Raw genomic sequence first — 22,315 nt, forward strand, 5'->3', positions numbered from 1 at the left:
TATATGCACTTTTCTTGGTTACAGTCAAATGCATAAAGGATATTAATGCTTTCATGATTCCACCTAAAAGGTGTACATCTTAAGGCATGTTATTTCTTATGAGACTTTATTTCCTTTTTGTACTTGCACTAAGCCATCTACACATGAGAATTGAGTCACTCTTCCTATATCTAATTGTATTGATCAGTCAACCACTTTTATTACCCACCCAGAAGAGTTATATCCTGAACATATTGTCCTCCCTGAACCAACTGATGAACCTACTGATAAGCCAGATGAGACTACACAATCACCTGAACCACTTTTTTCTCCAACTGTTCATCTAATGACTACAAGGTCTCAGTTGGGCATTCATAAACCTAAATACTTACCAGATTTTGTCTCATATTATTCTACTAATTATCAAATACCTGTGACCTTTACTTCTAAGGTGGTTTCTATCAAAGAACCAAAGACCTATAAGTCTGTTAAAAACGATTCCGAATGAGTTGTCTCAATGGGCCTAGAAAATACTAAGGATAATGATACACGGAGTTTGGTACCTTATGATTCCCCAATGAATGTTCTTGGTTGTAAATGGGTTTACAAGATTAAGTTGAGATCTGATGGGTCAATGGAGAGATACAAATCTATATTAGTGGCTAAAGGATACCACCAATTGGATGAAATTGACTACACAAAAATATTCAGCCAATTTTCCCTCTAACGGTTGAAAAATGAGGCAATTGGATGTTTCGAATGCCTTCTTACATGGTTATTTGGCTGAGACAGTATACATGTAGCAGCCACCAGGTTTTGAAGATCCAGACAAGCCAAATCATGTCTGCAAATTGAACAAGTCACTATATGACCTTAAAAAATCCCCTAGGGCCTGGTTCACCAAGTTTAGCAGTTTTCTTCTGCAACAAGGTTTCACCATGTTAGACTCATATCACTCACTCTTCTCATACTTCTGTGGTGCTAATGTGTTGTTACTTATGATTTATGTTGATGATATTCTACTAGTAGGCGGTTCACAAGACTTATTATCCGCTTTCATTCTCAAGCTCAATGTTTCTTTTGCTATGAAAGATATAGGTGCACCACATTATTTTCTTGGAATGGAAGCTACATCACTTTATGGAGATCAATTTATACTTCACAGTAAAATCAAGTACAATATGAGTCTTCTTGAAAAAAAATGACATGCTACATTGCAAGCCTTGCTCCACCCCTGTTGCACATGGTCCTAGAGTTTCTCTACATGATGGTAAACCTCTACCCGATCCACAAGAATATAGGAGAATTCTTAGATCCTTACAATATCTCACTCTTACCAGACCTGATATCGCATTTGGAGTAAACTATGTTTCATAATTTATGCACACTCCTATAACTGTACACATGCAAGTAGTCAAAAAAAATTTACGCTATCTTAAACACTCTCTTGTCTCTGGCGTTATTCTTTCTTCGGGTGACATTACAAATCTTCCAGGCTACTCTGACTCAGATTGGGAAGGCTTCCCTGATACTCGCAAGTATACTACAGGTTATTGTGTTTTTCTTGGTCTTCCATCATTACTTGGACTTCAGAGAAACAACCCACTGCATCCAAATCCAGCATTGAAGCTGAATACAAGGCACTCTCTCTATTGACAGCTGAGGTTATGTGACTATCTACTCTTCTTATTGAGCTCCATTTACCTTTATCCACACTTTTCATATTGTGTCGTGGCAACAATGGTGCTCATGCCTTAGTTGCCAATCCAATCTTCCATGCTCGTACCAAACATATTGAAGTGGATTATCACTATGTCAGACACCTCCTTGAAGTTGGTCTTGTAACTTTTACTTACATTCCTTCATTTATGCAATTGGCCGATATTCTCACAAGAGGTTTGACTCATCTAGCATTCTCTGGTCTGCGCGACAATCCGATGCACTTCACCACACCGGCATCAACTTGAGGAGGTGTATTGGAGAGTATTCTACGTTTTCTATTGTTTTGTTTACGTGTAATGAGAGTGTCAGGGATATTCTGTTTTAGTTCTCTTCCTTGATAACTTATGTTAGGGTTTTTCTTATTTCCGTTATACCTACCTGTCAATCTATCTATAAATGCTCGTGTGTTATAAATGCTCAGGTGTTAGTTTGTTCTAGGTTTTAACAAAACACAATCAATTATTACATTATCCTTTACCTTCCTATCCTAAGATATTGCGGTTGGAGTAACTATTATTTTTCCTTTCTTCTTTTTCCTTACACTAAAAAACAAGATAAGAAAGAATAAAGTATTCAGAATATGTAGGGTTGTTGTTATTGAAAATTTTGACTGAACAACAGTCGATATTATTAAGCTTGTTTACATTGATAACTGTAACTTTTGGGTAACAAAAATTTATGTGAATTTACAATTGGCAAGATCTATTAAAGATATTGTCAATTATGGGATTTTCTGCTACATAAAATTACTTCAATTTTACAATCTATAGTCAACAAGATTGGTTTGAACCGTAACAATATAGACTTATTCCTATTAGACCGACCTCCAAATAGCACACACACAATATAAAAGTTCCTATAAAAATTCCTTGAAAATTTTGGTCGTTTCAATATTATACGTAAATCAATATTATACGTAAATCGTAAACAGAGTCCAAGTAATAAATGTCAACCTTTACCTTTCTCCTATATAAAACACGTGAACTTACCTAAAGTAATAAGATTGTGACAAACTGATAGCGGAATACCATCAACAATCGTCAGGATCTTCATCAAAAAGATCACCAACTTTCGACTATGGATGGTGTTGAAGAACACCATTCACAATCACCAAGGTAAGTTTAGTCACCCTGTTGAATGTGGATTGATAACTTAAATACAGATTCTTTTTTTTTTTTGCATTCAAGCAAAACAAATCAACTCAAAAACAAATTAAAAAGCTCGGAGAGTTTTGGCTTTTGATTCGGTCCATTTTAGATTTTTTTTATCCAAAAATCCCCTTTTTAGATTCCTAATCGAGAGCTTATAAAAAAAATAGCGTTAAAATAATTTTATGGTTACCTATCTCTATAATAAAAGTAAATAATTTTTTGTAAATTGAAAAATATATTCATACAGCAAACAAAGCTCTAAAGCGGGTTTATATATGTTTTATTCTACTGGGTTCTAACAGCTAGCCAGCGATACCATTATCATTATTGAAATGAAAAGCTTATGTTGATCTAAAAAAAAAAACTTGATGATATAATTATTTATAAGTTTTCATTTTATATTTAAAGTAAATTTAATAACGTATTATTATTTTATAAGATGCCAGCGAACACAAAGCATTTATAAATTTTTTTTTGTTAGAACGAGTTGAATGATTTTGTTTTTTGTTATGCCAAACACGTAGAATTTTAATCAAAAGTATTTCTAAAAATTACTCCCGCTATATTAAGTATTCTTCACCATTAAATACTAGCTTTTATTTTAGGCTTTTTTTATATATACCCACGGTTTTATTATTGATAACCCATGAGACTTAGTCAGTCGAATTGACCTGTAAATCAAATTTTACCTTTTATTGTTATTAAACATAGCCCACGAATTAGGCCGATCCAACTCGTGCTTAATTATTCTTGTTCTTATTCCATAAACTTTATCACGATTGTATTCTGGTTGATACCAAAGTTTAATTAGCAGCATGGTTTTTAGTTTTTTGTAAGAATAATTTATGCATGTAAATTAGCAACTAAAACTAACGAAGTTTAATTGATCTAGCTACAAGAAATTTTCGACCTTGGTTATGTTATCAAACATATAATAAACCCTAATTCATTTACAATCAATTACCATGTTTTCATGAGGTTATAGAATATCAAAGTTTTAAAGAGTTTTACCCATTTTGCTTTCATGGTTTGCAGTCTAATGACCCTTTTTGATTCATCGGGAAGTTTAATGGGTTTTCACTGTTGTTGATTCTCCTTCAAGATTTTTCATTCTAATCCATTTTCTTATAGATTAAATGGGGTTTCGTCAATTTTAATTATGGTACTAATGAGAGTTTTTTCTATCTGTCCATGATTTTGTTTCTCAATCATATCTACTATGCATTAATAAGAAGTTGTGGTGATAAAATTAGTACTCCGGATCATTAAGTTGTTGTACAAAAAGATAGAAACTAATGAAATTTCATCTATGGTTTTAGGAATTTATTTAAAAAGAGAGAAAGTAAACAATGAACATTGTGGGTCGTCTTAAAATGGAAGAAGAGGATATGGTTTTGTTAGAGCACTGCTCGGTCGAACTCGCAAGCGTTGCTATCTCAAACTTGTTTGTCAAGTTTAGTTTCCAAAACTATAAGTATTGATTTCTAGTCTATTTATAGCTAAGTTTCATATTAAGATAGAAGTGTAGTTGAGCTTTAGACTTCACGGCGTTCATCGATTGAAGACGAAGAACTACTAAGGGGAGATTGTGGCACTTCATCAACAAAAGGTATGTGGAGACTTGAACTCACCTATCATTCAAAAGTCTATCTACTCTATCTCTTATTTGAGATAAAAGTCGTATATCTATATAGACTTCGATTATACACATTTGATATTTCGAGCTGAGTTTAACTCGCTTACATATTTCTCGAAATATGTGTCGGTAAGCTTTCGCTTTAACCAAGTTCATCTTATATTCTTGACGAAAGTCAAAAGATGATCATATGAAAGTCGCCTGATAACATCTTACGTTATTTGTGTGAGACAGTCATTTGATGTAGACTCGGAATATTTCGTATTGACCATTCGATCACTTGAAAATTGCTTTGAAGCTAATAATTTGTGTGAGACAGTTATTCCCGTCTTCTAAGAATGTTTCAATGATTGAACTAAGAGTTTAGAACAAATAACCATGATTGGATATAGCACAGTATGCGTACTTGTATGCTAACTGTTGCAAGTTATTCCAAGTCCGGGAACCATAGTATGCATACCCGTGCGCGTACCGGCGTAAGATCAAAGTTCCGAGATTTAACTGAGTTTGGAAGGTATGCGTACCCGTTCGCATGCTGACGAACCCAAACTTAGTCCGGCCACTTAGGTATGCGTACCCATTCGCATACTTGAGTAGGTTATGTTCTAAAATTGATTTCTTCATGAACTAATACATTTATATAATAAGGAATGCAATCTTTTTCAAACCGTGTCTATAATGTTCATGAATTGATTCGAGTGCGTGAAAACTGATTTTGCTTCAATTGTGTATTGTATACTTCTATGAGAATATAAACAATTGAACAGCTCTAGAACTAGTTTCATTCGAGTCATTAGAACTAGTTGTGATTCATATGAACAAGGTTGATATGAAAGTGTTCATATGGCTAACTTCGGTTAACTATTGTTGAGCCAAAAAAGTGTGAACGTTTAGGTACAGTTACTCATATCTAAATGAAGTCACTTTTCGTTTGTGTGTAACAAGCTAAGTTCAATCTAACGGTTGAAAGATATTATCTTGAGTTTAATCAGGTTTTCATCTAACAGTGAATATTGAATACTTTGTTACCAAGGTAACATTGATTGCAAACCCTGATTTGAAGACTATATAAGGGAGAAATCTAGCAATCGGTGAACCTAATCCCCACACCTCCTGTGTGATACTAGTTGCAACTAGAGTCGATTCTCATTTAACCTAGGTTTTCATAAAACCATTATAGGTTAACGACTTGAAGACTTCGTCGGGATTGTGAAGCCAGACCCAACTATTTTCTCTGTAGTTGCGTGCTCTGATCTTGTTGTTTTCTATGGTATTGAGTATTATATTCTCTTAGATTTCTTCGAGATTTATTCTCCGGTAGGCAAGATAAAAAGGAGTCACAAAAATCTTAGTCTCATCGTTTGTGATTCCACAATATCTTGTTTCGCTACCATACGATTAAGATTATTATGAGCTGATTGATATTACTAGGCTGTTCTTCGGGAATATAAGACCGGTGTATCAATTAGTTCATGTTCACCTTGATTTATCAAAAGACGGAACAAAACTCAGAGGTATTTCTGTGGAATACAAATTTATCTATTCAATTGACTTTTCTGTGTGAGACAGATTGGTTTATCAAGTCTTTGATAGGATCCGGAGATACCTATTTATAATAACCGCAATCGCACGGTGTCCAACTAGTAGACAGAGGCAAGTACGGGTCGTTCCCACAAGGAGCGGTGGAAATATCAAGAACTAGTATTCCTAATTAATATCAAGAATAAAATAATCAAATTCAATATTTTCAGAAATTTGTGGAATTAGAGCAAAATAATAAAACGTGACCAATGATTATGGAGGTGTTAGGGTTCCGGGAATCCATTGTAGGTAAATTATTGCATTCAATCACAGAGGGTATTGACACATAAGATATTTTGTTTAAAATGTAGACAATAATTATCAAACGATTGTTTGCTCTACCTAAAAGTAGAACTCTTAAGCACTAGATATACATGGCATAACTAGTCAAACGAAATTCATAATTCGATTATTACTAAGGTTCAATGAATTCTTCTACTAATCTAACGATGGACTATACGTGGCATAGGACATGAAAAATCTAACTAGAAGGTAAATCATTGATAGAGAAACAAACCACATTTATTAAGCTCATATTATAGAAAACCCTTGTTTCCAAAACACAAATAATTCAAGCTACCACTTCATCCTTTCACCCTAACATGAAAAAATAGCAAGCCATAGCAAGAGAAAATGATAAACAACAAACCCTATTCTTCTGTCCAGTTGCGGCTCCGCCTCCTTCCCTAAAACAGAACTCTATCCGGACTCCTCTATTCCCTCTGAAGGAATCTGATTTCCATTTTCTACACCATGTCATAAGCCAATCGAGTTGTGCCACATGTCGAGTGATAAACAAAATCACCCAATGAAGTTTCGCCACGTTCCCAACAAATATGGAAACATCAGCGTCCTACTCATGCCAACTCGGTCCCATTTTGTAATCATCCAAGTTTCTTTACCTTGCGAACTGCTCCACTCCTCGATTAAAACCCATCAATACAGCCATTACGGCCAATACCAATGACTGCAATTCTCAGCCTACAAACGAACCATAAGCTTCTAAATGTAGTATCTTTCAGGTATGATAATAATACTCTATTCTGTCCGTTAAATCATCTTCTTGAACATCACCGGCAGCTGCAATTCACCCACCTTGGACTGCAAATCAATAACCGAAAAATATCATTCACCCAGAGCCACCCATCTTCTCAAACTCAGGACATTTCCTGTCTGCGTACCAGCTTTCAAGTTCACGACAAACCCAAGCCAACTCCCTGAACTTTGGTTTGCTTCCAATACATACTTCAGTCACTAGCACTTCTCATAATCGATTGCAAATCAAATCGCAACACCACTTGATGCTCTCAATAATGCACAGACTTCTCCATTCCATCTCACCAGCTAACTTACCTTCTTCTCGGCATTGTCTTATCCTCGTTCAGTTGATGTTGCTGTAGTGAGCACCATCTCCACTTCACTCCCTGTCTTATTTTGACGGACCAGCGTAGCATACTTGCTTCACTTTTTGCCGTAGAACGTCTCCATTCATTGCAGAACTATACTGATTAATTTCAGTCCATTTAGCCACCAACTTTACAGCCAACAACATCTCTCTCCAGTTCACAGCCATGCAACAATGACAACAACATGTTTTGTCTTCCCTGCACATAACTCGAACCACAATCCTCACCAAATCCAGCTGAGCCAGTAATGGCAACTGCAAGATGAAACTTAGCTTATATAAAGACAACTCTCTTTATTGATGTTTAGAAAATCTCTCAAAACTAAACACAAGCTCTAATCTTGCTCATATGATCAACCACAACTTTGGTGAGCATATATATATAGAACTATGAATTCCTTTTCCTAGTCATATTACCTTATTACATGTCTTTCCTTTTCTTAGAACTAGATGACTTCTAATTCCCTTAGGATTACATCAATTTCCTAATCTTGTCCTAACCGGCTTTTTAGTGACTTCTATGTTGAAGTTAATCCAACATTCTCCCCCTTAAGCTTCAACTGTGCTTGTGAAAAATCTTGTACGTATGATGGTGCTCTCGTCTCCCATTGCTCGGTGTAGACAAGATCTGATACCAATTAATGGCAACTGCAAGATGAAACTTAGCTTATATAAAGATAACTCTCTTTATTGATGTTTAGAAAATCTCTCAAAACTAAACACAAGCTCTAATGTTGCTCATATGATCAACCACAACTTTGGTGAGCATATATATATATAGAACTATGGATTCCTTTTCCTAGTCCTATTACCTTATTACATGTCTTTCCTTTTCTTAGAACTAGATGACTTTTAATTCCCTTAGGATTACATCAATTTCCTAATCTTGTCCTAACCAGCTTGTTAGTGACTTCTTTGTTGAAGTTAATCCAACAGCCAGCACAACCATTACTTCCTTGTTGTAACTGCTCTTCTTCGCATCTGCAGTTCGTCTCTAGTTGACAGCTGCTTCATTCATGAACTACCGGATGCATTTCAATTCCCGACAAACATCCATCTAATATATATGGCTAACAGTATAGATGTTCAGCTGCAACTTCTTCCCCAGTACCTTAAAGTTCTTCTCAGTTTGTTGTTGTTTAGTGGGTTCACATGCTTGGCAGAACTGATTTGAATTATTTAGCTTCTCAGCTCCATAACTCGATGTACCAAGTCTGATTGCTTTCTTTTATTTCCTATAGCCAGCGCCTAACATCCCTGGACCACTTCGACCACCAGAAGTGACAGCCTCATAGGGTCTCTTGTTAGTGCAGCGAGAAGTAGCTTTGGTTGTTGTAGCCACAAGTGCCATTTATTTTCTCATTCAGCCAGTTTCTCTTATAATGATTGGACTTGCTCGTACTTTCTATAAAAGCACCAAAATAGTGTCATTAGTTAAAATATAGGGTCCTAGCTAATATAAATATGGGTATAAAATGTAGCACTTACGTGCTTATCAGTCTTCGACTTTGGGTCATAGAAACTCTTAGTTGTGGGTGAATCAAGTGCGTAAAGTCCTGCTGGGATTCAGAGACGTAAGAAGCGCAATTGTACCTTGATCATTGTGAGATTGGTTAGGGATTAACTACATTCCAGTCTGAAGTTAACTTGTAGTATGCTAGAGTATGTAGAGGCTTAATACAGTATGGTGTTCAAACCTGGACTAGGTCCCCGGGTTTTTCTACATTTGCGGTTTCCTCGTTAATAAAATTTCTGGTGTCTGTGTTATTTCTTTTCCGCATTATATTTTCTATATAATTGAAATATCACAGGTTGTGCTTAGTTCAATCAATTAAATAATCCAACCTTTGGTTGTTGATATAAATTGATTGACACTTGAACATTGGTCTCTGGTACCGTTCAAGTGGTTTCACATAATAATCAGGCTCGCAGATTTCTATCTGTTTGATTTGCTGATTACATTATGAAATAGAGATACAACTCTTGGATATATTTCCATTGATTGAGTCTGATTGTCTAATTGATTCTCTTGGAATTATATTAGAGTTTTTCCATACAGATTGCCTAAACGACATATTGGGTGAGGTTGTTATACCCCTCGCCTTTTCAATTGGTATCAGAGAAGGCAAACACATTTAAGACCTCATAAGTCTGTGTTTGTAGCAATCTGACTCTATGGAAAGTATTGTTATCTCTGACAACACAACACCAGTTCAGACAGTCTGACTTGGTCTAAAGCCTTGTGTCTCCTGAGAAATATCTCACGTCTTCTCCATTGTCTGAAACTGAGTTCAACTTGGAAAAAAGCCTAGATGAACAGTTGGACGATCTTTCAGATGAAAGTGATTCAGATGAGGTAAAAAATGTTGATGAGGAAGTCTCACAGTATATCAAGCTGTTCGACCATCTCATAAAGAAAAAGAAGTCAACAGAATGCTTGGCTGAATTTCTGACTCCTCTCTGTCTAGAAAACAGGAAATTGAGAAAACTCTTTAACGGATATGATTGTGGATATAAACTCTTACAATCTCTTCTTAAAGACCGTGAAGAAGATGTGCGTTCAAAAAACTATGAATGTGATAATCTTCGTCTAAATCTCTTTGTGTTGAAAGAAAGACTTGCAGAAAGTGAAGCAAGATATGACTCTGAACAGAAATGTTTCAATGACAGAGGAATCGGATTTCTCGCCAGAGAAAAAAAATTGGAGGCTGATCTAGCTGTTGCTCTTGATAAGGTCAAATCACCGGAAGAAGATCTTAAAAGATTCAATACTAGCTCTACAAAATTATCCACTGTGCTGGGAGCATTTAAAGAACATCATGATACACGTGGTCTGGGATATAAAGGAATAGACGCTCCAAGTACTAGTAAGATCAATTTGTCTGTGCTAATGGCATTTTCCTAAGTGAAAATTAATAACAAAAGTGAAAAATTACCTTCAGCAGCTAATGTTCCTAAGAACAAAAATTGTCAACCTTCAAAAACAGCTCATATGAGAACAATCAAGAACATTCCTTTCAATTGTTATTATTGCGGGAACAAAGGTCATCTTGAAAGGAGATGCCGTTTTCGTTTGCGAAATGAAAAACTTCAACATTCTTGTATGGATGTCTAAAGAAGTAATCAAACCTGCTTCTCATTATGCTGATGTTAAAGGTATATTATGCAATCAAGAAAACTGTTGTGATGAGCCAATTCTTGGTTGTAAATATGACACTAAATCCGTCTACAATTGTAAAGGGAATAATTTTATATGGACGACTGACTCTTAAATTGCTCTGTGAAGAGAAAAAGTCATCGAACGAAGAAGAAAATTTCAAATTCCTTGTCTCTTGCTGAGGAAAGTCTTGAATTTAAAGTGTCTGTTCCTGAATACATTCACATCAATAATCATGTTTCGGAGCTCAAGACCAGTATCAATAGACTCAAACGCAGTATTAAGAAGGCGAGAAAAGTTGCTGCAACAAGTAATTCTTGTTTTTCTCTTATTAATTCTCCTGAAAAATCTTTTGACTTTTCTGATGCCATTCAAGAAGGATAAAGGGAAAATGTCAATACCCTTGATGATCTAAATGCTTGTCAAATTACAACTTGACTGCTTACGAATGAGCATCCTCTATGAGACCGTGTGAGGATGCTCATAATTCTCAATAAGCTTTTCTTCTTGACAAGGTGGTCTCTGTGGTATCTGTTTTTCGCTTAATAGTAAAATGATCATCTTACTGTTGAGCCTTGCTCCGGTTAATTATTACATTTATAATATTTTTGATCAATAACTCTTGAGAATATTTTATTTGTTGCTCACTTTGAAAACCCTCGTTTTTCTTCCTAATGACAATTGATTTGTTGTCTATCAACTATTATCTTATGCTCTTATGCTAAGATTCTCTGTCAATATGTTTAGAATTTGTCTTTGACATTTATCAAAAACTTCTTCTAAATTAGTCTCCATCGTTCTCTTGGTTTTGGACCTAATTCATAACCATGAGCATACGTGCACCTGGCCCATTAACAAACGTAAACGAGTATCCCTAGGGTTTCCCTATGAATATATTATATATATACATATATATCATGAGCTCTTTCTATGATATATACTCTTTCAGTAACGTCAAAAATTCTCTTGTGATATTATGGTGTGCACAATGCAAAAAGGAAGACAATGTTGAAGGAATCAAAGTTATTGAGTTTCACGAAATTCCTCTCTTCATACCTGCTTTCATGCAATTGATCATGAGAAAGATCTGCCAGTTCAGATGTCGTCTCAATTGGTGGGAAATCTTCTTCGAGATTTTGGGGTTGTTCGTGAACAACTTGAAATCGCAACAAAGAATCTTGAATTTCTGAAAACCGAATTGAACAAAGCAACTGATGAACTTGTTTATGTTCGATCTCTGGTTGTTGATTATGTTTGAAGACCTTCAGTTTTGTTCTTCTTAGGAGTTATATTTCTTTATCTAGGAAACTTATTATGATAATTTATTCTTGTGTTTTTAATAAGGATAACTAGGGTTTGGAATAACAATTATTGTGAATACACATAGTTATTGCCAACGATTTTCATCTTGCAATGTTTATAGATTTATTTATTTAAATTCTAAAGTTTATTTGGAAGATGATTTTGCAGTATTAATCTTTGTTGGTTTTATATATTGCAAAAATTATTATGGGAAATGTGTGTTTGCGTCCGTGAACTATGAGTGTCCCATATATGTCAAAAGTTAAGTCTATTATATGTCATTATGCAAATATTGATGGAAGATAAAATGGACTTTTGATAACAAAGATTAAGTATATGAAATCATTATGCAAATATCAATAAAAATAGAATGAATCCTTGTATATTCTGCAGTATTGATCTTTCCCTGATCCACTTCTTTGTTTAAGTACTGTGCGGCTCCGTAAGTTCTCTTATGTTGAGCATTTCCGATTAAATTAATCATGGGCTCTCTTGTGATTAATTTAATTGAGTTTTCTGGATACAAATTCATGTTTCATGTAATTTGTTAATGTCTAAAGAAATCCTTCTTTTCTTGTAAAAGTAAGGTCACTCTTGTTGTTCTTTCGGGAATGACATTTTATGGGGGAGAGTTCTTAATTGAACTTGTGCTTAATTTCCAAATCTTTGTGGGAAGTGCGGCTGTGGAATATTGTAGGAGTTATCTTGTATCTTTATAAACTCCTTGATGAATACACTAAGTTTCGACTATGTGAAATCATCGAAACAAAGTTGATATGTTCTCTTTTAGTCATGAAGTATTTCTATGAGAATTTCATTATGATCCCACTAGTTTTCATACCTTTGCCAATTTATATTGACAAAAAGGGGGAGAATTAATGTGTAGTTTCATACTACAAATACATATGGTTTACGGATCATTACGTAAGTGGGAGTGGTTTTCATTGGAGATGAAGTATTAACTAAGGGGGAGTGATACATATCACCATAGTATTGTTGTCAAAGTAGTGATGCAATTGGACTTCGATGTTGTGTAATAATACTATGCCATTGTATAACAATAAGAAAACATCTTGTTTTTATACATTGTTATAGATACGGATCTTCAACAACTATGATGTTGAGTTGAACACGTTCAGAATCACTGGAGTACTTGGAAGTGACAAATATTTCGAGTAATGTTGAAGAACCAAGGAAATCAAGCATTTGAATGAGAAGCTACAAAGTTTATTTATTTTGTAATCCATATGTATTGACAGTATTGTCACTAAAAAATTGACAAAAGGGGAGATCGTTAGAGCACTGCACGGTCAAACTCCCAAGCGTTGCTATCTCAATCATGTTTGTCAAGTTTAGTTGCCAGAACTATAAGTCTTGATTTTAGTCTACTTATAGCTAAGTCTCGGAGTAGGATAGAAAGTGTAGCTGAGCTTTAGACTTCACGGCGTTCATCGATTGAAGAAAAATAACTACTAAGAGGAGTTTGTGGAACTTCATCAACAAAAGGTATTTGGAGACTTGAACTCATATATCACTTAAAAGTCTATCTACTCTATCTCATATTTGAGACAAAAGTCGCATAGATATATAGACTTCGATTATACACATTTGATATTTCGAGCTGAGTTTAACTCGCTTACATATTTCTCGAAATATGTGTAGTTAAGCTTTCGCTTTAACCAAGTTCATCTTATATTCTTGACGAAAGTCAAAATATGATCATGTGAAAATCGCCTGGTAACATCTTACATGATTTGTGTGAGACAGTCATTTGATGTAGACTCGGAATGTTTCGTATTGATCATTCGATCACTTTAAAATTGCTTTGAAGATAATAGTTTGTGTGAGACAGATATTCCCGTCTTCTAAGAATGTTTCAATGATTGAACTGAGAGTTTAGAAAAAATAACCATAATTGGATATAGCACAGTATGCATACTTGTATGCTAACTGTTGCAAGTTATTCCAAGTTCGGGAACCATAGTATGCATACCCGTATGCGTACTAGCGTAAGTTCAAAATTCCGGGATTTAACTGAGTTTGGAAGGTATACGTACCAGTTCGCATACTGGCGAACCCAAACTTAGTCCGGCCACTTAGGTATACGTACCCGTTTGCATAATTGAGTAGGTTATGTTTTAAAATTGGTTTGTTCATGAACTAATACATTTATATAATAAGGAATGCAATCTTTTCCAAACCGTGGCTTTAATGTTCATGAATTGATTCAGATGAATCAAAATTGATTTTTCTTCAATTGTGTGTTGTATACTTATATGAGAATAAAAACAATTGAACAACTCTAAAACTTATTTCATTTGAGTCATTTGAACTAGTTGTGATTGAGATGAACAAGGTTGATATGAAAGTGTTCATATGGCTAACTTCGGTTAACAATTGTTGAGTCAACAAGGTGTACATGTTTAGGTACGGTTACTCATATTTAAATGAAGTCACTTTTCATTTGTGTGTAACAAGCTAAGTTCGATCTAAAGGTTGAAAAATATTAGCTTGAGTCTAATCAGGTTTTCATCTAACGGTGAATATTGAATGCTTTGTTACCAAGGTAACATTGATTGCAAACCCTGATTTGAAGACTATATAAGGGAGAAATATAGCAACTGGGAAACCTAATCCCCACACCTCCTCTGTGATACTAGTTCCGACTAGAGTTGATTCTCCTTTAACCTAGGTTTTTCTAGAACCATTATACGTTAACGACTTGAAGACTTCATTGGGATTATGAAGCCAAACCCAACTATTTTTTTTTGTAGTTGCGTGTTCTGATCTTGCTGTTTTCTATTGTATTGAGTACTATCTTCTCTAAGATTTGCTCGAGATTTATTCTCCGATAGGCAAGATAAAAAGTAGTCACAAACATCTTCGTCTCATCGTTTGTGATTCCATAATATCTTGTTTCTCTACCATACGATTAATATTATCGTGAGGTGATTGATATTACCAGGATTTTCTTCGGGAATATAAGTCCAGTGTATCAATTGGTTCCTGTTCACCTTGATTTATCAAAAGACGGAATAAAACTCATAGGTATTTCTGTGGGAGACATATTTATCTATTCAATAGACTTTTCTGTGTGAGATAGATTGGTTTATCAAGTCTCTGACTTTGGGTCGTAGCAACTCTTGGTTGTGGGTGAGATCATCTAATCATCTAAGGGAATCAAGTGCGTCGAGTCCTCGGAGACGTATATATCCATTTCTATTTCTTTCTTCTGATAAATTCAAGCGCCCGATTTCCATTTATTTCTTCTGATATTAGGATTTAGTGCAACGTATATCTGGGTACGCAACGAATATTATGTTTCAAAGGGGGAAACGTATATATCCGTTGCACACCCCGAAAATTGAAGCATAGCAAAATACTAGATATAGTGTAGTGTCAACTGATTGCTGAAACTTTGTTGTGTTTAGAGATAACACGGTGAGAGACTCTTCTAAAATCACGATTTTCTTATCTGATGAGTTCTGAAACTAGGATGGACCTGAAGGATTCTTAGTATAGCCAAAACTTGGGGGAGAATGAGGATTACTAGACTGACCTGGATTTTGGCCCCTAGACCAGGAAAGATTAGTATGGTTTCTCCAACCGAGGATATAGGTTTCCGAATATGGATCAAATTTGGGCCTACCTTCATATCTAGAATTCAAACCACCATGTAAAACACTAACCTGGTCACGAATTGTACTTGTTGGGTAAAAAAAATGACACTGAGGTCTTGTATGATTTTGGTCACCACATTTAGTACATGGTAGGTTTTAGGCCCATTTTTACAGCTTATAACATGATTCGACCCTTAATTCATTTTAATGGCCTCTAGACGTCTAAGGATATCTGACCTATTATCAACTCTATCAACCATATGGATAAAATTCCTAGATATTTCTAGTTCTCTCATTGAAGCCCATTGCATAGTATTTTCAGACTCCACAAACAAGTCCATGCATACATGTATCTGGGTCCTGATGGATGAGTTCTCCACCATTCATTATTTCTACCTGCATACGGGTTTCACTATCTAGGCCCTCATATAATATTCGGTCCATGTGGGCTTTGTCAAAGCCGTGATGTGGACACTGGTATAACAACTCATTAAACCTTTTTGCATAATCGTGTAGGTTTACACCTAATTTTTGCTTATAGGTTTGAATAGACCGACGGAAAATAACAGTCTTATGGTGTGGGTAGAACTTCTTAACGTAAACCTCTACAATACCATCCCAGGTGGTGATTTTTTTAGAGGGAATGATATGATACCACTCTTTGGCTTTCTCATAGAGAAAAAGAATAAAAAACGCAACCTAAGCATATCTTTGGAGACATTCGGATAACTCATCGTTCCATAAATCATTTCGAAGTCTCTTATATGGGTATACGGATTCTCATTTTCTAACCCTATAAATGTATGAAGCATTCTAATTGTCTCAGGTTTAATATCAAATTTATTAGTAGTGGATGGTAAAACTACCCCCGGGTCACGTACTACTCTAGAAGGGTTCATGCGATCTCTACGGGTTCTTTTCACCCGAACCTCATTCTCATTAATACCACCCATTTTAGCAAAAAATGATGTACCACCTAAATCCGTATAACGGGTTGGACTCAAACAAAAAATATCATTTTCTTCAAGTCTATCTCCTACAGGTATCCAACGACGTATACACAAGTAAAACTACTGGTGTTAAGCAAAAATTTGTGCACACGCAAATGATGGAGCTCACAATTTTAAGTAAACTTAGGTTACCTCAGCAAAATATACCTACATCCAAAGACCGATCTAAGATACAAGGTTGAGGTTTGTGGTGGTTCGGATAATAACGCCCAGAAGGTTCACCATGATATCCCACGAGTTTCCCTAAAAATTGATGCCATGCGATACAAAAATGTTGTGCAAGTGTTTTATTATTTACAATAATAAATAAACAACTTAAAGTAACAAACAAATGAAAACTAAAAAGTTGCTTCAAAAAAAAAGGAAAACTAAAAAGGAAATAAAGAAAGTAATAAAGAAAATAAAAGTTCATAAAAATAAAATCTTTGGTTTTCTCCCCTTTTGGAAGGAAATTCCAACTTTCCACCTTTAGCTTCAAGTCAAGCCTGCACATCAAAAATAATAATACCAAAACTGGGGTTGGAGCCCAGCTTGTTGCTAGGCTCCCGACTAGCTTCTTGTCTGATGAAAATCCCTTTGAATAATTGTATTTCAAAAATAATTAAAAATAAAATAAAGTAAAATCTAAAAAATAATAAAATAGAATAAATCTTAGACTAAACTAAACATAGGACTAAACCTAAAAGATAAAATGAACCTAAAACCCTAAACTAAAAATAAGTCCGCGTCGGCGGCGTCAAAAATTGGTAATTTTGTAATAGTGGTAAATGAAGTTCGTTCAATACTTGTGAAGATTGTTTTTGTACTTAATTTCTAATACTAAAAATAGCAAATTCAATTAAAAGTTGATTTTAAAATTATAAAGAAAACTGGGACTAAGGATTCCACCACAAACCAATATTAAGAAATTTAATTTATAATAATTGTGGAACTCTAGCATTCAAGTTTTCTGAAGAATGAAACATCAAAATCCCTATATGTATCATCAAATGAAATCATGAATAATTAATAAAAGCAACTAAATTCAATTTCTAATCGATGTATAAATCATATAAAGAAATTAACACAAATATTTAATAAAACATATGATTTATAAAAAAAAACATATAAAGAAATTAACACAAATATTAAATAAAACTTTACCACTTTATTATGGAAAATCAGGTTCCTAGGATTTAGCTTTTCATTATTACAAAAAGTGAAACGAAAAGTAAAGAATAAAATAAACCTAAAAACTATTGTTGCTCGGTGTTGTCAACTACCGGCTCTACCCATCCCCTTTGGTCTTCTAACTCCCATTTATACACACCAAGTCATATCTTTTCGAATATCTCCTTCTATAACTCCACAAGATTTTCTCTTTTTAATGAATATACCTCGAGAATAAATTTTTTTTTCTATTTATCACACAACATCTTTTATTTGATGGAATCAAAACTTGGAATGTCATCTTTTTTATTAAAAATATCTTCTTTTATTTTTTAATAAAACTCGAGAATTTTTTTCCCTTTTTAATATGCAAGAGCATATTTTTTCCTTAAATCTTGAAAATCTCCCATAAAACTCCGTGAAACAAGATTTTTGTAAAAAATATTTTCACGCCAAAACTCTGTTTGGACATGAAGAAGAAGGGGGTGCCTCCTATCCAATACTCGGGTGTTGTTATCCATCTAGGTTTTGTTTATCCAATTTTTGGGTGTCGTTAATAATTTCCCGGGTGCTTTTAACAATTTTCAAACGAATTTTTCCATAAAACTTCATCTCTCAAAAACACCTACAAACATATAAAATAACATAATTAGTACAAAATTGAGCACAAACATTATACAGAATTAAGACAAATCAGACACAAAAATGTGCTTATCAAAAGTCCATCGTAATTGTGATCGATTACGAGACTCGTTCTTGTGAAATTCGTATCTTGAAAGATAGATAACAAGTTTGACATTCAATTATTTGGATACGACTAGATCTTGTATATTATTTTTGAGATAGTCCAAGTACTCTTCTGTACAATCAGGTTCACCGACTTTGTTGTCTTGACTTTTTGATTGTGAAGAGGTAGAGATGTAAACTTTATATATATATATATTGTTCTGGATATATCCTTAGTTGCAATTGTATTAGGTTTTATCCATAAAAAGTGTCGCACGAAAAAGTTTGTGATGTACTTGGTACCTCTCTTTTTCAATTGGTATCAGAGCAGGGAACACTTTTGACCTAACTAGTTTGTGCTTGTAAGCATTCTAAATCCATGTATACATACTGTAATGGATCCCAATGGTTTTGATTATGCCAATTTCTTGGGATTTTCCTCAAAAGGATATATCCTTAGTTGATACTTCTGAATCGAGAGGTAAAAAACTTGTTATATCCTCATTCCATGAAGATATGTTCCCCAAGCCTCCTAAAGATTTAGAATCAGAAACTGAAGGGGATCTTACCAGGAGTTGGAATGATTCATCTAAGATCATTGAACGTCAAGTCTCTGTGATAAAGACCATCAAAAGAAGTATCATAAGTATGCTAATGAACTCAATCAATCTCTTAACAGGGAACGTAATATTTATGAAGTTGTTGAATCGTTTTCTGACAATATCAATAAACTTATTCAAGAATTAAACCTAAATAGAGAAAAGGTTCATATTCTTGAGGACATTGTCAGAAAAAATTATGCACGAGAAAAACGTTTGGTTGAGACTCATTCATCTGAAATGGATAACCTCCATTTGTTGAAAGAAAGACTGAATACGATCTCTTTTTAACTCAGGAGTAGTGTAAATCCTTGAGAACGGAAAATGATGCTTTAAAGTGCAAACTTTTAATATTTTCTATGATACTCTATCAAAGACCTTATCTAGTGTTGAGAAGGTCATGCATGTTCGTGTTTTCGAACGATGTCGAGATACACATCAAAAGACAACACCTAAGAGAGCTTCTAATTAAGATTGTGTATCAAGTACTCGTTATGGTGCTTTCTAGTCTTGTTTTCATTGTGGTAAAACTGATCATCTTGCATTGTAGAATGAAACAGATTATTAATCTCCAAAAATTGCTTTATTTTGCAATCAAAGAGGTAAATATCTTGTCAACATCTCCAATTGATCCTGATTGAAAAATCAGTCAAAACACTTATGATAAGTGTTAGAGCATAGATCGGTTGAACCCACCGAGCATTGGTATGTCAAGTTTGGTTGTCATATTTTAGTAGCAAAACTCATCAGAGTCGCTTGATTAAATACTAGAGTCAACTTCGTTTAGGTTAGACTAGAAAGTCTAGGAATGTTGAGACGTACAAGTATTACTCCGAAGACCTGAAGAATGAGAAGAATTAACGACTACAACGAGGAAATCATCCTTCCTGAGGTTAGTAATATTGACTTTATCTTGTTTCCATTCCTAACATATCTTTCAAGTCGTGTTATATTTAAAACATAATATGTGAAGTTGTATATAATATTCTAGTGATGTGACTTGGTCATAATAGTATGATCAAAGTGTCAAGGAAAACATATTACGAAGTATAAACGTTTATCTTTTGGAACTTCGTAAGTATGACACCGACATAATCTACTGTATATAGTTATTGAATTATATGCGCATTATATAGGTGTGATTTCATCGTAGAAAACTATGTATGTTTACATGAGTTTAAGGAAGTAGATGTATGAACTTGTTTTCATAATCGAAAGGGAAATCACGATTGGTCTTGTTATTCATTGAATATATTTTGGATGACCAATGAATGATGACAAGATAGAACCTATCTTAACTTGTTGAGATTTATGGTATAACCAGTCATAGCCTATATAATATAGTTTGTTCTAATCGGTCATGAGCTTCATTGGAAATCAAGGTGTAACCGATCACAAGCTATATTGGAATGCAAGTTGTAACTGGTCACAAGTTACTTTGGGAACCAAGGTATAACCGATCACAAGATGAATTGGGAAGTTAGTTGTAATTGATGACAAGCTACCTTTGGGAATCAAGGTGTAACTAATCAGAAGTTAACTTGGGAATCAAGGTTTAACCGGTCACAAGATACTTTGTGAGCAAGGTGTAACCGATTACGGCATGTATTTGGAATCATTTTATAACCGATCACAACATATTTTAGAGTGATGGTTTAATCGGTTCCATGTATAAAACCAATAACTATGGTTCACGTATTTCTTCATGGTGTGTGTGAATTAGGGTTTTGGATTTATCAAGTTGAGAAGCTTCCAGATGTCGACATTTTGAACATGTACGAAAACTGTTATCATTTATTGTTCAAAGATATTCCTTGATACTCAAGGTGATCCCTGGTCCGAAAAAGTGAAAAGCATTTAATTATGATTTTCTTCATGTATGTTTTAATTAGCAGCATTTAAAACATATCCTATGGAATATATAATTAGTTAAAGTGCTAGACTAATAATAAAATGTTTTTCCATGAGAGTTTTCGGAAATATTTGTTGATACTTATTGGGAATAGGAAAACCGAATTTAGGTACTTTAATGCATATCTTGAGAACAATTTCGGTTTTGGAATTTCCTTGTTGTCCAAAAAACCTTGGTCTGCAAATACTTGAGTTTGAGTTTCTTGCAAACTATCCTAAGAGCCAGGAAAACTTCATTTCTTGTAATTTTTGGTGGAGCAGTCTATTCGGAGAGGAAAGTATCCTAATTAGGCGAAATCTCTTACGACCGCTCGTTTAAATACTTCTATAGGATCAAGAATCTATACGAGTACCGTCAGTGGGAAACTAGATAATTGCAGTTGTTGATGGTGGTTTTTAGTTCAGGGTTAAAATTTTAAACCTTGCGTTTAGTATGCCGTCACTCTGCAAAGAAACGGAGCCATGTAAAAGTGATGAGTGTTCAACCTCTTCACTGGCGCATTTATCGAGCAACTCAATATTTTCTTATGAAATTTACCCAGAATGGTGCATGTAGCAACAATCCCAGATATTTTATAAATTTCGGCACCTTGCCTTGCCTGCATTATAAGTTTCTTTGAATACTTTCTGTGCTATGTTCCCCGGCCGAACCCTTAATATTGATATGGCATGACAATTTGTGTTCACTCGTAGCAGAGTAGCGCGGATTTCTAAGTATCGAGGTTAAGGTCCTTGCATAAAAGTACTCAATCAGAAAGCATACGGCTCTCTGGAAATAAACTTAAAGAACTCTGTGTCAACACATAGAATTCAATCAATTTTGTGATAATTCACAAGATTCAAATATTACCCCGATTAATTTGTAGAAATTAGGGTTTTGCGCCTTGCACAATATATTAGACCCCGTTGGTTAAAATGAAGCTTAGGCGAACTAAGCAATTAATCCGCCATGGATTAGTAGGTGAAAAATCCTACCCAAAATCAGAAAACAGGGAATAAAAAGAGCCACGGAATAGGAGCAGCAACAAAGGGAGATGTGGCCATGCCTGAGGCCAGCCGTCGCCATTTTTCAAGTTGTCCACGCCTCATGTTGCCCGACCGGCATTATTTCCCCGTCGACCAATCATGTCGCCTTAAACCCGTCACACGTTGGCTGGTCCCATACTTGTCGGACCTGTTTCCCATCGACCAATCAGGTCTCTTTAAATCCTCCACATGCACACTAGAAGTGTGGCCAGGCCCATGCTTGGACGACCCCTCTTATATTAACCAATCAGGTTGCTCTAAACTTGCCACAGTGTTAAAAAAAAAGGGGAAATTACGCCATATGGTCGCAAAGCCAATTGCCTTTCCAAAACCCGCCCAAC

This window comes from Papaver somniferum, chromosome 8, assembly GCF_003573695.1.
Source record: "Papaver somniferum cultivar HN1 chromosome 8, ASM357369v1, whole genome shotgun sequence".
In the NCBI taxonomy this organism is placed as follows: Eukaryota; Viridiplantae; Streptophyta; class Magnoliopsida; order Ranunculales; family Papaveraceae; genus Papaver; species Papaver somniferum.